This window comes from Bactrocera dorsalis, chromosome 6 (assembly GCF_023373825.1).
Source record: "Bactrocera dorsalis isolate Fly_Bdor chromosome 6, ASM2337382v1, whole genome shotgun sequence".
Classification (NCBI taxonomy): domain Eukaryota; kingdom Metazoa; phylum Arthropoda; class Insecta; order Diptera; family Tephritidae; genus Bactrocera; species Bactrocera dorsalis.
The window spans coordinates 13,453,098-13,471,141 of NC_064308.1; the positions used below are offsets into that span (position 1 = coordinate 13,453,098).

At 35.9% G+C, this 18,044-nt stretch overlaps 1 long non-coding RNA gene across 1 annotated transcript; it reads left to right on the forward strand.

The window, feature by feature from the left end:
• The first annotated feature begins 6,781 nt into the window (after positions 1-6,781).
• On the forward strand, positions 6,782-8,903 carry LOC125779217 (uncharacterized). Its single transcript, XR_007423186.1, has 3 exons — positions 6,782-6,920; positions 6,975-7,094; positions 8,767-8,903. It is a non-coding gene; the product is annotated as an uncharacterized LOC125779217 (long non-coding RNA).
• The last annotated feature ends 9,141 nt before the right edge of the window (positions 8,904-18,044 follow it).

Here is an 18,044-nt window from a genome sequence, read left to right on the forward strand (position 1 = left end):
CTAATAAAGCACGTGCCTTTATAATTTTTCCATCACGACCTTTTATACCAACAATTGCTGTAGTTAGCAGGACATGTTTAGAATCATTTTTTAATTTATCATTTTTAGTATTTTTAATCACTGTGCTTTTAGGTTTAAAGGATTTGTCTTTGTGGAGCCATAAATGATGGTTTCCTTGACAAGTAAAGCAACTTTCGCCTTTACACTCTTTTATATTGTGCCCTGTTTTAAGACATTTGGTGCATAATTTGTGTTTAATTACTGCATCCCATTTGTCCAGTGTAGAAAGGGCTTTAAATTTATGACAATAAAATATATTGTGAGAGTTATTACATCCCATTATGCATTTAAATTCTGCATTTTGAATTTTTGGTGATGTTTTTGAAACTTGTGCTGCTTCTAGTGCATTCCCTTCATGAATCAGAAACGATTGTAGTGAATTTAAGGTAGGTATTTCCTTAGGGTTTTTAAGGGAATTTTCATACCTAAGTCTTAAATTGTTGTCCAATTTTTGCACAAGCGTATAATTTAATAAGGCTTGCAACAAATTATCTGCAGACAAACTGAGACTTTCCAATGCTTGTGTACTTTCAGAAATTTTTTCTTGAAATTTTCGTACACTAAAAGCAGTCTCAGTCACTACTGGTGCATCTAAAATTTGTTTGAAATAAGTATTGGCGAGTAACCTCTTATTGGTAAATTTTTCATTAAGAAGGTTCCGGTCAACTGAAAATTTGTTGAGGTTGAAGGCAAATTTGCAATACAACTTGCAGCCGAACCTCTTAATTTTGTTTTTAAAATACACATTTTATACGTATCTGAAACATTTTGAGAGACTACTAGCTGTTCGAACAATTCTTTAAAAGTTTGCCACTGAGCGTAATCTCCTGAAAAAATCGGAATGTCAACTTGAGGCAACGTGAAATTGGTAGCATTTTTTTTGCTAATGGATTTTAATTTAAGTTTGTAAAATCTATTTCTTAAATCATAAAATTTACTCGTTAACTCATCATTTTCGTGCTGGCTAATAAATTCAAGCACAGTATCACGAGTTTTTTCTATTAGTCTCTCTATACTGTCTAGAGAGACTATTTCGTTTAATTCGCAGTCTTCAATATTCTTTTCTAATTCTGTTAATAAGAATTGAAGCCTGCGAACTAAACCAGGATTTGGAAGGTATTCCATTTTCCTGGGAGCACTATTTTCTTTAGTAATAGCGATCAATTCGCTTAACTTGGCGTGCGCTGTCAAATAAAGCGAGCCTACCGAACCTTCTACGTCAGTTTTAAAATAATTGTCTTTTTTGTTTTTGGGATCTTTGGACAATTCTAAATGGTTTCGTTGAAACTCTGCCCACTTTTTGTCCAAAGTATCTAGGAGTTTTTCCAAATTTAACAAATCTTCATTTATATCCATACTCATGGACTTAAAATGAAGTTTTTGCAGTTCTTCTGCTAATTTAATTTGGTTCTCCATTTTACCAAAAATAAAAAAAATAATTGTATATGAATATAAAAAAATGAAAAATGTTCTTACCTTGATACTCGTAGAAAGCTGTAAATTTGAAAATTTTTTATTTTTTTTTTTAATTCACTTCGTTTTTTTTTTATTATTAATATAATATATGTATGTATATATATATATTATTGTTATTATTTTTTTTTTTTTAAATGCACTTTTTCAAACACCACTTTTCACTTTTCACAAAATTTTATTTTTTTTTTTTTTTTATAAAGACAAACTTTTAGAATTTTCTTTTTCTTTTTATAAATACTCACTCGCGTGATTAAAAACGTCGGGGTCACCAAAATGTTAAATGAAACGCGTTGGGTTCGGTTATAAAATAGTACTCAACTCTGGTTGCCCAGAGCTCCTTTATTTATAGCATTCCTTATCCTAATTCAGGTATGCACCACATGCTGAGTGCATACACACATCTTAACACTAATCTACTATACATACCGAAGTATGTACACATATCTTAAACATAAGTGTTCTCAAGGGCAGACACAATTGTTTCTTGTCTATTATTCGTTAGGAACATTTGCGATCTCAAGGGCAGACACAATTGTTTCTTGTCTATTATTCGTTAGGATCATTTGCAGTCTCAAGGGCAAACAGTCCTTTACATTGTATACATTAAATACTAAGGTCACTAAACAATATACCCGAAATGAACATTTATTACATTGTTGATAAAAATGGGTATTTGTAAATAGATATCTACGTTTAAGACTAGATTCGTATACGCTGGCGATAATGAACATAAATATTTGAACTATGACAATTGTATCTTTACAAAAATATCTTCTTTACAATTGTAGCCGTTAAGAACTGTTCAGAAATCTGAACACCTCCTCTTCTAACAGCAACAATAATAATATGTCTTCTTCCATTATTTTATTTAATTTCAATCAAAATTACAATTAAAATGTATTCACAATATTTTCACAAACAGTTGTTGAATTTGTCAAGAGCATTTGACATCTTGATAATTTATCTAGAAAAGAGCTTTTGGTTTTTGACACAGAATACCAAAGACTTGATAAATAATCAATATTGATAAATAAGCAAGATGGTGAATTTATCAAGCGCACAGAATCGGGCTGTATATGTACATATATGCCATAGAAATTCTATTGCTACGAAAATGGAAATGTTAACGAAATAATGCGAATATGCATATTTCATGAAGGTCATTAATTTTTTTTGAAGAAATGAAAGGAATGAAATGAAGTATTTATATGAGCACATTTATGTATGTAAGTTCATTTGGCACATCTTTATTTTATAATATTCAAAATTAATGTAGTTTCTGAAATAATAATTTATTTAAAATTATTTTTATTTAATTTTATAATATACAATTTTTCGAAAAACAATGGTTCATATATTGTAATACAAAATAATCACGCATATGTGACAATGGTTCATATAATACAAAATAAGCATGCATATGTGACTCAGAGAATGCTTTATATTCTCTTTGTGACTTTGTATATTTTTCTTCATATCATTTCTCTTTACTCATTCTCGCATGAATTTAGTCGTTTTACATATATTTCTGCCATTGAACGTGCTCATTTCTACTAAATAGCAGCGAAAATGGTGAATTCCCTTCATGAATCTTATAAGCTCTGTTAGCCGTCCAAGCGAACATCATACAGAATTCGATTTGCACCTTCTCTATACTTTACATTCTCTGCCCCAATCGGCATCCACAAATCCTTGGCCCGTATACGATATAAAAATTTGTAGTCTGTCATAGATAAGTATCGTAAAATATGATTGATACTTGCTTCGTGTTGTTTGTGAGGATCTTGATTCTTGATGTTAGGCCTCGTGCAAATAGCTAAGTATATTAATGAACCTGTTGCTGAATGATATTTTTTTACGTCTACTTTAGTACACGAATCAATAGTGCACCCAATTCGAAAACCTTCGTCTAATGGAGTTTTTGCCGATCCACATTCTGTCATCTTATATTTTTCTAAGACGTCTCTAATGGATAATTCTTGACCAATTTCAATGCCGCCGATTTCACCGTCTCTTGTGATTTCCATTCCTAGAAAATATGAGATTAATTGTTGATTGCAAAAAGATCTTCTCATGCTTGACAACTTATTACTTCATAATCAACGTATACGTAGAGACATACATTACCTTGATTGCTCATGTATAAACATTGTAAATTGTTGCATGCCCTGAAGCTAATTCCTTTCACGACTTCATCCAATTTCTGGTTCCATTCTCTTCCTGATTGCTTCAGTCCATATAACGCTTTATTGAGTTTCAATACTCGTTCAGGATATTTTTTATCGATAAAATCTTCTGATTGTTTAATGTATAGTAGCGTAACGCACTACCGGAGGAAAGGTCTCTGAATAATTTACTCAAAATCTTTTGCTACATCCTTTTACTACCAAACGTGAATTGAATCGTTCCGCTTCACCATTCTTATCATGTTTGATTGTAAACACCCATTTGGGCACAATTGTTTTCAGGTTATTTACTACGTTGACTAATTTCCACGTTTCATTTCGCACTAGGGCATCGTATTCTGATTTCATTGCTCTCATCCATTCGTTTGCATATTTGCTACTTTTAGCTTCTTTGACACACTGGGGATTACATTATGTAATATATTTATTGTTTTCAACACACAAAAAAGTAAAGTGTGAATTCTACACCTTTGGGAGCAATATTAACACCTATTTACGTGTCATTCTCATTTGTAACACCAAAACAGTGCAACGTGAGAAAATGTGGAGTCATTTTACTAATTTGCTCGCTGATCTGCACTTTAAAGTGTAAGCTTTACACTATTTGGTAGTCAGCATTGCTGTTCATTACAAATGGCGTTACCATAAGTTAGAAAAAAATTGACTACAATACCAATCCACCACTTGCAATTTGATGTATGCCATAAATGCGAATTGCTTTTCTTGCAAAGTACCACAATTATATATATAAAAATGTATATCCTTCTTTTGTCGACTAAATTGGTTTTAACTTCAAAAATTATTGACAAATTGCTGATTACGTCTATACCCATCTCATCCCAATGCGAAAATTCCCTAGAGTAAACTTATGGTTTACTAATTACCCAATCTGGCAATAAATTCTCGCGATGTTCAAAATCGCCCTTAACCGCTCTCTGTCTCCCATCTAATGTATGAACGACAGTATACACTAACTCGCACATGGATAGAGACAATGTTTGAATGATGGATCATGATGTTTTACAGACACGATTTACCGACGATTTTTTAATTTGTTTGTATTTCTCTAGAGACAGAAGCGCCTACTTAAGTATATTTCAAAACTAACGGTAAGGCAGGAAGTTATTCTTTGTATGTGCTCGTCAATTCTTCTATACGAAAAATAAAAATTGTTCATTTTTCGAAAGGTCTAAGACAAAAAAGCGTTTAATCACAATGGTAAAATGTTGAGGCCTATCACTCAGCCGCGGACAATTGTATTTCATTTTAAACGAGAAAAAATATGTTGAAAAATGGAAAAATCCAATTATTCCGACATCAGTTTTTGTTCCTATGCAAGTGCTCGCAAGTGTACGTACCTCTGTATGTATATAACAAGCCAAATTAACAGTTATTCGTGGACGCAAAGAAAGGGTTGGCATCAAATAATGCAATATATACCTTAAGTATGAAATATTTTCATTGACTTATGGTATATTTACATTCCCATACGTGGGAGCAAATGTACATACATATGTTACTTGTGCATTTATGAGTAGATATTTGTTTAGTTATAATAAAAGATTTAGCATAAAAGATAAAGAATATGTTCATATTGTTATGTGCATCTGTATGTATTAAAAAATTGTTGAATAATATATAAAAGTTCATCTGTAAAAAGGTGCAAAATTTAATTCCACACGATAGTATAGTTTAAGAAGAATTTATTTTTCAATTTAAATATTAACAAATACACACCAATAATAATTGGAAGTGATGTGGTTTTCTTAATCTGCGGCTATGCGCAATATATGCATTTATCTAAATACAATTAAAATCCCGCATAAATTATTTGCTTTTTGAAACTACTACACATGGAAAAATGCATGGCAATCATGGTGCCATCTCATTTCGCTCATCATGGCTTGCTTTGTCTTCATCTGAAATCAGTCGGGAAATTTCGTGCTTCAACAGACAAAATGGCTAAAATTGTTAAATAAATAAGGAATTGATTAATAAAAACGTAAATGTTGGTAAAAGTGAAAAGTGGGAATGTGATAAAACTCATTGATATAAACACAGATACCAGAGCGAAAGATGTGCTTGATTTCAGTAAGTTTTTTCTTGTTTGTGGGTTAGTTAAAGTTTGTGAACCTTTATTGCATTATCTATTCAACAGTTTGTTCAAAATTCGGCATTGCGTACAATATCACAATAAAATTTCTGGCCCGGGATAAAGTTCCAATAGAGGAAGACCAAATAGTATCTACAATTAAGCAGTTTGGAAGTTGCTCCTGTTTTTTGCTAGAAATTTTAGACAAAGGTAAGCTAAGACAAAATCCCAATTATTTGTGCTAATATGAATTACAATGTACAATCTTAAGCAGAAAATAATTTCAATGACAAGGCCACAAGCTCTAGTTTTGAAGCTATCGGAAATGAAGTGAGTATAAAAAATGGGCGTATGTGCAGAATATGAATATATCTACATACATAGCATTGCATTTGCACGCAAATTAGTCGCATTGTTCATTTGCATTCAATAAATGTTCATATTCTGCTCAGCGAGTATAAAAGATTTGAAAGTTTACAAATATTGAGTTGTTGTATTTACATAGGCATTATTGGACTTTCTTAAGGAAGGTGATGGTGCTCATATACTGGAGGAATACAACCAAACAAAAACATTAAGTGATGCCTCACGCCGAATATTGGTGCGTGAAGCTGTAAACTTTCTGCGCAAAGTTTGTGGTAATTATCCATCTCGGCAACAAAAAAAAGCTCTTGCAAAAGCCATTATCGCCAATTTTCCAGTTTACAAATGCAGCGCAAGCGAGATAGGAGGAATTGTAAGTGAGTTTTTTTAAGTAAAGGGCGATAGTAACTATAAATACGGACGGCGATTATAATCTTTTTTTTTCACAGGATCTCTTTTACAATCCCGCGGAAAATTCAGGATACCTGGTTTCAAAGCTAAAAAATTTGAATAGAAAAAGGCGCACGAATCTTAGCCAGAGTTCAAGTGAATCAAATACAGATAGACGTAAAAGCACAGCAGAGGAATTTGATGTAGGTTTCTTCAGAAATTGTGTCGTTGGAGGGAACTCTGAAGATATAAAGCAAAAATTGAAAACAACGCTGAATGAGAGAATTCGATATTGTACCCTACATCTTGATGTTTTGAAAGCTTTTCCGATTTTTCAATACGATCCATCCCTGGTATATAAGACAACATTTGTAAAATAATATTTATTACTAGTAAATAGTTTTCAGATTTCATTCGATTTTGAACTGCGCTACAATCGTTTAATAGCCAACAGCCTAATTACTTCTTGGCGAAGTTATTTAAAATTCACAGGTGACGTTTTGAAAGATACTATTGTTTAATACCAGGTGAGCATCTTCACTTAGGAAATACATATGTATGTATTAAAAATTCTGATTTAAATTTTAAATTTTTAGAGTGGTTTATTGAAATCAAACCGTTTTTACATCTGCTACGACTACTAAAGTACGACTACGACTAGTAAAGTAGATTAGTAGTAAAGATTTTTTAAGAGCTTGATAACTTTTTTAAAAAAAAAACGCATAAAATTTGCAAAATCTCATCGGTTCTTTATTTGAAACGTTAGATTGGTTCATGACATTTACTTTTTGAAGATAATTTCATTTAAATGTTGACCGCGGCTGCGTCTTAGGTGGTTCATTCGGAAAGTCCAATTTTGGGCAACTTTTTCGAGCATTTCGGCCGGAATAGCCCGAATTTCTTCGGAAATGTTGTCTTCCAAAGCTGGAATAGTTGCTGGCTTATTTCTGTAGACTTTAGACTTGACGTAGCCCCACAAAAAATAGTCTAAAGGCGTTAAATCGCATGATCTTGGTGGCCAACTTACGGGTCCATTTCTTGAGATGAATTGTTGTCCGAAGTTTTCCCTCAAAATGGCCATAGAATCGCGAGCTGTGTGGCATATAGCGCCATCTTGTTGAAACCACATGTCAACCAAGTTCAGTTCTTCCATTTTTGGCAACAAAAAGTTTGTTAGCATCGAACGATAGCGATCGCCATTCACCGTAACGTTGCGTCCAACAGCATCTTTGAAAAAATACGGTCCAATGATTCCACCAGCGTACAAACCACACCAAACAGTACATTTTTCGGGATGCATGGGCAGTTCTTGAACGGCTTCTGGTTGCTCTTCACCCCAAATGCGGCAATTTTGCTTATTTACGTAGCCATTCAACCAGAAATGAGCCTCATCGCTGAACAAAATTTGTCGATAAAAAAGCGGATTTTCTGCCAACTTTTCTAGGGCCCATTCACTGAAAATGCGACGTTGTGGCAGATCGTTCGGTCAGTTCTTGCACGAGCTGTATTTTATACGGTTTTACACCAAGATCTTTGCGTAAAATCTTCCATGTGGTCGAATAACACAAACCCAATTGCTGCGAACGGCGACGAATCGACATTTCACGGTCTTCAGCCACACTCTCAGAAACAGACGCAATATTCTCTTCTGTACGCACTGTACGCATTCGTGTGGTTGGTTTAATGTCCAATAAAGTAAACTGAGTGCGAAACTTGGTCACAATCGCATTAATTGTTTGCTCACTTGGTCGATTATGTAGACCATAAATCGGACGTAAAGCGCGAAACACATTTCGAACCGAACACTGATTTTGGTAATAAAATTCAATGATTTGCAAGCGTTGCTCGTTAGTAAGTCTATTCATGATAAAATGTCAAAGCATACTGAGCATCTTTCTCTTTGACACCATGTCTGAAATCCCACGTGATCTGTCAAATACTAATGCATGAAAATCCTAACCTCAAAAAAATCACCCGTTACCTTCATTTACACTACGCTCAAAGGAAAATAAACAACAACGAGTAAATTCCGAATCAACCATCAATAAATTTATAAATTTTCAGAATGTAAGTATGTATGGAGTAACGTTTGCGATAAAACTATAACTGTTGTCCTGCTTTTATTCAAATATAAATTAAAAAGTAGCAATAATTTGTCCTATAAGAAAACCAATAATTTAACTATCTTAATAATTTTAGATAAATACACCCATAGACGACTTCGAATTAAACAGCAAGCAGCCCACAATCGTAGCATCTGGAAAAAGTAAGGAGGAAATTGTTCAGTATTTTATTTTAATTGACGGTAAAGCTTTACATGTGCCTATAACATATACTTTCATTGAGGTATTTGATTTATATTTTAAGTCATTTTATGTATTCCATATAGAATTCGATCCAGCATTGTCAAACTTTTTAAAATTTTTTTCTAAGTTCATTTACAAAGCTGAACCGAATGTAAAGTGTTCTAATCGAGTTCTTGAGATCTATATGAAGTTCAAAAGCAAAATTGATGCTGAACGATCAGTAATTTGAAAAATGGGATATCAGTAGGGAAAAAAAGCTTTATAAATAGTACTAATCTAAATGAAAATGTAAAATTTTGTCTATCAAGGGTTTTACCAGAATACGAAACATTTATACTTTCATTGATATTCTTAATATTTACGAGGTGTCTCCTTCGAAAAATAAGGAGAAAACCTGAAATTTAAAAACCTTATGATTACTATCATATTAATTCTAATATATATATAATAATAACGGATGTAATTTTTATCTAAATGATATATGTAAATAGTTTTTGAACTGAATAAAAAATGAATTAAAAACGAGTTCCGTTTCATTCCAGCCTTTATATGGGGGCAAATTTTGGGTAATAGTTAAGAGTTAAAATTACAGTTAGTGTAAATTTTTTTAGCACTTTATTGGAGCTAAAACTGCACTCAAAATTTAAGACTTAATAGAGTTAAAATTACACCTTCTAGTGTAATTCTTATTAACACTTTATTGGAGTTAAAATCACACTTTAAGGTGCTGTTTACAAATATTCCGCATTAGTGTCAAACTTGCTCCTTTTAGTGTTATTTATTTTGACTCCTTTTGGTGTTAAGTCTACACCTTTTTTAGTTTATATATACAGCAACACCGAAGAGTGCTGTTTTGACACCAAAACTTTTTTGTGTGAACATTCTTCGTGGAAGACCCGATATTCCACTCATAGTACCTTGGGTCTTCCTTGTCCTATTTGCGCTGGACTCTCCTCCGGAATCGGAGATTCACCAATACTGTCTTGAAAATAAATCTCAGAATCTGCATCTAAGGACTGCTTCAACCGCTTCATCAAACGCGCAACAGAGTTATAGTTTTCAAGATTTTTATATTTAAAGTTCAAAAAGTTGTAAAAGTAATACATGCTATTTCACTATGTTTAACTCAAATTGTACACATTTTTCAATTAATATATTTTTATTTACACTGTACACATTGAGGATGGAGTCATGTGTAGAAGTTCACGCAAGTGAGGAAAGTTCTCTGACCGCCATTCACTAGGGAGTGGCCAGAAACGATTCTTTTACATATGACTCAAGCAGCTCACGACTTCCGATCTTTGACCAAGCATCCTCTGGGTAGCCTAAGAACATCTGTTTGAAGGCGAGCTAAAGTGAGAAGGCGAAACATTCCCTGCATAGGGTTGTGCGCTAATCAACAACAGCCTCGGATGAGAGACCTCGGATGAGAGACCCCCTTTTGATGACGACCATGGCAAACGAAATAAGGGCATGCACCTGGAATGTCCGGTCCCTTAATTGGGAAGGTGCCGCTGCCCAGCTGGTTGATGTCCTCGTGAAAATAAAGGCTGACATCACCGCCGTCCAAGAAATGCGATGGACGGGACAAGGACAGAGACGAGTAGGTCCTTGTGGCATTTACTACAGTGGCCATATAAAGAAGCGCAAGTTTGGTGTGGGATTCGTGGTGGGAGAGAGACTCCGTCGCCGAGTACTATCATCCACTCCGGTGAATGAACGTCTAGCCACAATCGGCATCAAAGCAAGGTTCTTCAACATATCGCTGATTTGCGCCCACGATCCGACGGAAGAGAAGGACGAGGTGACCAAAGACGCCTTTTATGAGTGCTTGGAGGGCACTCATGAGAGCTGCCACGATGTCAAAATCGTGCTTGGCGATTTTAACGCCAGGGTGGGCAAAGAAGGTAAATTCAGCCTCCACGAGGAAATATGGTTATCTGTAGTACTAAATTCCAGCATAAGAAGATTCATCAAGCTACCTGGCTGTTTCCGGATCAAAAAACTACCAACCAGATCGACCATGTTGTGATAGACGGAAGACACGTCTCCAGTGTTTTAGATGTGCGTGCGCTCCGAGGTCCTAATATCTACTCGGACCACTATCTTGTTGCAGCCAAGATTCGCACCCGCCTCTGTGTAGCAAAAACGCACGCCAACAAACACAAGGAAGGTTCGACGTCGAGAAGCTGCAATCACAACAGACAGCCGAACTATTTTCTACTCGGCTTGCAGACCTGCTCTCTGAGAGCACTCGTCAACAACTCGGTATAAGGGAACTGGGGGCGGGGCCGATTGATCGAACTGATAAGGAGCATGCATCAGCTTCTTTGTAAAATATGATCGGACGAAAGCATGCCCAACGACTGGAATTTAAGTATGCTCTGCCCAATCCACAAAAAGGGAGACCCCACAATCTGCGCCAACTACCGCGGAATAAGCCTCCTCAAGGAGGAGAAGTATAAGGTTCTATCGAGCGTATTGTGTGAAAGATTAAATCCCACCATCAACAAACTGATTGGATCTTATTAGTGTGGCTTTAGACCTGGCAAATCAAAAACCGACCAGATATTCACAATGCGCTAAATCTTGGAAAATACCCGTGAAAGGAGAATCGACACACACCACCTCTTTGTCGATTTCAAAGCTGCTTTTGACAACACGAAAAGGAGCTGCTTTTATTTCGCGATGTTTGAATTTGGTATCCCTGCAAAACTTATACGGCTGTGTAAGCTGACGTTGAGCAACACCAAAAGCTCCGTCAGAATTGAGAAGGACCTCTCCGAGCCGTTCGATACCAAACGAGGTTACAGACAAGGCGATTCCCTTTCGTGCAACTCTTCAACCTGCTTCTGGAGAAAATAGTTCGAGCAGAACTAAATAGAAAAAGCACCATCTTCTATAAGAGGCGCATGCCGATTATATTGATATCATCGGCCTCAACAGCCGCGCCGTTAGTTCTGCTTTCTCCAGACTGGACAAGGATGCAAAACAATTGGGTCTGGCAGTGAACGAGGGCAAGACAAAATATATCCTGTCATCAAACAAACAGTCGTCGCACTCGCGACTAAGCTCCCACATCACTGTTGACAGTCATACCTTTGAAGTTGTAGATAAACACCACCAATAATGTCAGCCTAGAAATCCAACGCAGGATAACTCTTGCCAACAGGTGCTACTTCGGACTGAGTAGGCAATTGAGAAGCAAAGTCCTCTCTCGACAAAAAAAAACCAAACTCTGTAAGTCACTCATAATTCCCGTCCTTCTATATGGTTCCGAGGCTTGGACGATGTCAACAACGGATGAGTCGAGGTTGCGAGTTTTCGAGAGAAAATTTTGATCTTTGATGTTACACAGTTTAAGAAATTTATTAATGGCACTGATGTTATCGCTATTTGTTGCTTTGAGATGGTCGGAAGGTCTCTTATTCCCAAAGGTTGATTTCCTTAATAAATGCAGTGCAGGACATTCATCGATGAGGTGAATGACTGATTGGGTGGAAGCGTTGCAATGGTGACAGCTTGGTTGATCGGTAGCGTTAAGAATATGGCTGTGAGTTCTTATAGTGTGGCCTATTCTAAGACGAGTGAACGTCTTGATGTTGTGGCATGAGCAGTCCGATGGGTAGATAGGTTTTGCACCAGTTGGGCTTTGATCTCTGTAGTGATGTTGGTAGCTTGTCCAATCTCGGAGATGCATATGATGGCAGTATTTTTTTGTATGTTCTTTGATGTCTTTAGTAGTAAAGTAAGGAAAGAACACCAACGGCTCTCTACTACCTTCTTTTGCATGTTTATCTGCTGTCTCATTGTCTTTTATACCAGCATGCCCTAGTACCCACATTATTTTTATGCTGTTCTCATGATGGAAGAGTTTGTCGCGTATATTCTGTATTAGCCCTGAATTATTTGCTGAGTTTTGAAGTGCATCAATGGTTGATTTACTATCGCTACATATTATATGTTTTTTTCCTGTTGATGAGGCGAATAGAACCGCTTTGTAAATTGCTGCAGCTTCTGCTGTAAAAACCGAGCAATATGTTGGCAAAGCACCGACAGTAATAGCGACACCCTGATCGTTTGACACTGCAAACGTGGTAGTAGTATCCGTTTTCGACCTGTCGGTATATATGGGTTCCCATTCTGGTTTATAAGACTCAATAGCCTCGTTGAGTGCTTTGACAGAATGTTTATAAAAGAATGTTTGGGAGTCAAACTTTGTGGAAGGTCAGGTTCGACGAGTTCGTTGATCAGGGCTATGCATTGCATGAGGGTGGACTGTTTGTTCGATGCATTCACCCTAGTTGTAGACGTCTCGAGGATGTTGAAAAAGGTTTTGCTCCTATTATGGAGAATCCTAGGTAGAAGCATCATGGTATTATATTTAGTTCTTTGCTGGATGCTCGGTAGGCCTGCTTCGGCTAAAACGGCTCTGATCGGAGAGGTGGGGAACGCGCGTATGCTTCTTCTTACTGCTGTGTGGTAAGGCGCTTGGATGCATGCGAGGTGAGATTTTGCGCAGTGTCCATATATCGCGAGTCCAAAATCAATTTTTGATAACATCAGTGCTTTTACAATATTTACAAGATTTGACATATGTATATGACAGTGCTTAGATGATAAATACTTAATAACGTTAAGTCTAGATATTAAATTTATTCTAATATATTTACAATGTTCCTTGTAAGTTAGTTTTTTTATCAAAAATTATACCAAGTATTCTGAGTGTATTAGTGTGAGGAATTTGGGTATTAGAAAGGGATAGGATAGGAAAGGTGCATTTATGTTTTCTGCAGATGTGGAAGGTTGAGCTTTTGTTAGCTGAGATTTTACATCCAGAAGTTTTTGACCAGTTGGATATGTCATCTAGAATTCTCGTGAAAGTTTCTGTCATTAGTGTAAGGTCTTTGAGAGCGGAAAATATTAGAACGTCATCAGCGTACATTAAATGCTCAACCGTATCGTATTGGGATAATAGGGAGCTGAGTTCATTAAAAGTAATTATAAATAAGGTGTCTGAAAGAGGTGAGCCTTGTGGCACGCCGTTGTGCAACATTTCGAGAGAAAAGTCCTGCGAAAGATTTATGGTTCTTTGCGCGTTAGCCACGGCGAATATCGCGTTCGATGGAACGATGACCTGTACGAGATCTACGACGACATTGACATAGTTCAGCGAATTAAAAGACAGCGCTACGCTGACTAGGTCATGTTGTCTGAATGGACGAAAACGCTCAAGCACTGAAAAGTATTTGACGCAGTACCAGAGGAAAAGGAAGACCTCCACTCCGTTGGAAGGACCAATTGGCGCCATGCAGCGAAAAGAAGACGCGAGCGCGCGGTTGTTAACTCGGCTATAATCGCGTAAACGGCGTCTATGCCAGTAAAGAAGAAAAAACACACAAACTGTGAATGTTGTACTTAAAGTTCAACAATTGCATATAAGAAAGTAATTTTTTAATGTTGAGCTTTAAGTACAAATATCTCAAAATCTAGAAGTCTGAGGCGAGTATATGCGTATAAATTTTTTGATCCTGTGAACCTCCTGTATCCGCCCATACCCTCTTATCACGGCGTTTTTCAACGACCATGTCTTGATCAGGATCATATAACCGATATGCTTTCGATGTTTGCGAATAACCCACAATAATATATTTTTTGCCCTTTGGTTGCAATTTACTATTATTAACTCTACTATGCAATAGTTCCGTACCAAATATTTTAAAAAAGTTTACATAAGGTTTTTGAACGGACCATCACTCATATGGTATCATGTCGTTCAATGCTTTTGTGGGCGACCTATTACGTAAAAACACTGCAGTAACCACTTTGTAACAACATGCTACGTACCATTTCAACAATTGTTCGATTTGCTTTTTCGGCAACACCATTATGTTGTGGAGTATACGGACCCGTAGACTGTCTTTTTGTGCCACACTTACTTAAAAGGGTATCAAATTGTGTATTAACGAATTCTCGACTATTATCACTACGAATCGATTCTTCTTCTTTCAGTCTGTCTTTCCACTTTAAATATTCTTCTCTTCATTTTAGAAAATACGCAAATATATGTATGTACGTCAAGTTTTATCGTCTATAAAACTCAAGAAATAACGTGAACATCCTAACCTAACTGATTACTTTTAACAGAAAGTGCCATTAACCGAGCGATTCTGTATTGTGAATTGAGACGGTTTTGCAATTCAGTACGTGACAGCCATAAAAATCTCTTAATTGAAAACGAACAGGTCTGATCAGCTCTTATATTTCATTACTAAAAGATGTATTTACACTTTGTTTTTTTTTTATTACAAACATTTTTAAAACTTTAACAATGTTTGATATCACTACAACTAGTTTCAAAACTAACGAGCAGTTTGATTTGAATAACTTAAAAACGAATTACATAGAAATTAATAGTAATATTCATACATAGATGGTAAATAATTAATTAATTCCTTTATATTTTAGCTTCCAACTAAGCTATGTGGTTTTTTGCGACATAATCGACTAGAGCGGCATGTGTCTAAAAGAAGATTTCTCGCCTCCTCGTTCACATGTACATTAAGCCTTTTATAGTGGGCATCTGCCTGACTCCTTATTTCTTCGGCGACTGTATTCATCCTTAGGTCTCGATGAATATCCGCATTTCTGCAGTACCAGGGAGCATTTACAATGCCTCTTAGCACCTTGTTTTGAAAACGTTGTATAATATTAATACTGCCATCATTGGCACACCCCCACAGTTGCGCACCATATGACCATACCGGCTTGATTATTTGTTTATAAAGAAGTAATTTGTTGTATATGGACAGGTTTGACCTTCGCCCAATTAGCCATTTCATTTTCGATAATTTCAGGTTAAGTTCAATCCTTTTTATTTTAATATGCTCTCTCCAACGTAATCTAGCATCAAGCGTGATGCCAAGATATTTAGCTGTATTTGCGTATGGTATACAGACATCTAGAATACTTAAAGGTTGATAAGTGATTCTTTTGTTTGTAAAATTTACATGAACCGATTTGCCACCGTCTAGTTTTATTCTCCATTTTTTAGTCCAACTTACTACAGAGTTGATCGCATGTTGCAGGTTTAGCGCAGCTTTTTCTGCTGTTTTTTCGACGCATAGTATTGCGGTGTCATCAGCAAAAGTGGCAGTCATACTGTTTGGTGCTAACGGTAAGTCTCTTGTATACAGAATATATAAAAGTGGACCTAAGATACTTCCCTGAGGAACTCCTGCTTCAATTTCTTTAAGTTTTGAAAATTCATTTCCTTGTTTTACACGGAAAAATCTCGTGGTGATATATGATTCTAAAAGAGCACAATACTCAACCGGAAGGCATGATTTTAGTTTTTGCATAAGGCCTTCGTGCCATACCTTGTCAAACGCTTGTTCAACGTCAAGGAATACAGCTGAGCATAAGTTTTTCTCCTCCAGGGATTTTTCTATTTCTGATGTTATTCTATGAATTTGTTCTATTGTTGAATGCTTATTTCTAAAATCGAACTGATGTAATGGGATTAACTGCTTTTCCTCGATTATAGATTTTAATCTTAGATACATGAATTATTCAAAAAGTTTTGAGATTTGTGGAAGTAGAGAAATTGGTCTATATGACGAGACTACGTGAGGATCCTTTCCTGGCTTGGGAACCATAACAACTTCGACCACTTTCCAAAGGCTTGGAAAATGTGTCAGACGGATTGCTGTATTGAAAAGATAGGTGAGCTTCCGTAAACATTTTTATGGTAACTGCTTTAACACTTTAGCTGTAATTAAGTCGAAGCCAGCTGTTTTCTTAACTTTAAGCTTTTTAATTTCACTTTTAAGTTTACAAATGGTGATTGCTGGGATTGTTGCATGATCCTGTTGATTACTACTGAGGAACGCGATTTCACTATCCTCGTTTGGACGAAAAGTTTCAGCTAGGTGTTTTGCAAATGCATTAGCTTTATCACAATCACTTCTAGCCCATGTATTTGAAGCAACTTTTAGTGGTGCAACGTGACTTATTGGACGTTTCAGATACTTTGTACTTTTCCAGAGTGAGTAATCATCTTTTTTGTCAGCGGATAGTTGAGATAAATATTTATTAATTGATTCATTCTTAATATGAGCAATTTCTCGTTTTAATTCTGCTGTTGCCTTATTAAGGTTGGTTTTGTCGAGATGTGAGCGGGTTTGTTGCCATTTCCGTCGTAACTTTCTTTTCTTAATTAGAAGGATTTTTATTTCTTTAGGGTAATTTGAACCTATAATTTTCCGCTTTATCTCCGGAGTATTATCCCAAGCTGCTTGTTGAATTTCTTTCGTAAATGTGTTAACTTCTAACTCTAGTTGTTCAATTGTTGTGATTTTCGGACACTTTATTTTAGTCTGAAGTATTTGTTTGAACGAAGTCCAGTCCGTATTTTTGTTGTATAACTTCAGACTAGTATCTCTTTGAATTAGTGTTTCACTTACTGTTAAATATAATGGGGAGTGATCAGAGCTTAGATCTAACCCACCTTCTATTTCAATTAAATTTCGAGATATTTTCCTGGTTATAAAGAAGTCTATAACATCTGGTATTTTGTTGGTGTCCGCTGGCCAATAAGTTGGAGTTCCGGTCGATACAAACTCACACCCGGTTTCCTGAGCTGCCTGGAATAAGTCTCGCCCTTTAGCTGTCTTTCGGCGTGATCCCCAGTAAACATGCTTAGCGTTAAAGTCGCCTCCCATAATAAATTTGTGTTTGTGCATATTGAGAAGTTCTTTATATTCTTCAACGAGGATTTTGTATCTCGGCGGGCAATATATTGCAGTAATTGACAAGGGTTGGTTCATTGCTTTTAATGTAATACTTGTGGTTTGAATATTGTGCGTACTGATTTTTCTATCCTCATAATGTTTAATGCTGTTTTTAACAATAACAGCAGTGCCTCCCCTCGCACAATTACTAGGGTGGATTGTATGATAGACATCGTAATTTTGGAAAGTTATATGGCTGTGTCTCGTAAAATGAGTTTCGGATATTAGACATACATCTATTTTCTCTTTTTGTAAAATAAGTAGAAGCTCTTCTTGGTGCTTTAATAGTCCATTTGCATTCCATGTCATAACTCGGAGAGCACCATTCATACCTTAGATTTTGTTTTATTTTTATTTTTTTCGAGGTTATCCAAACGGC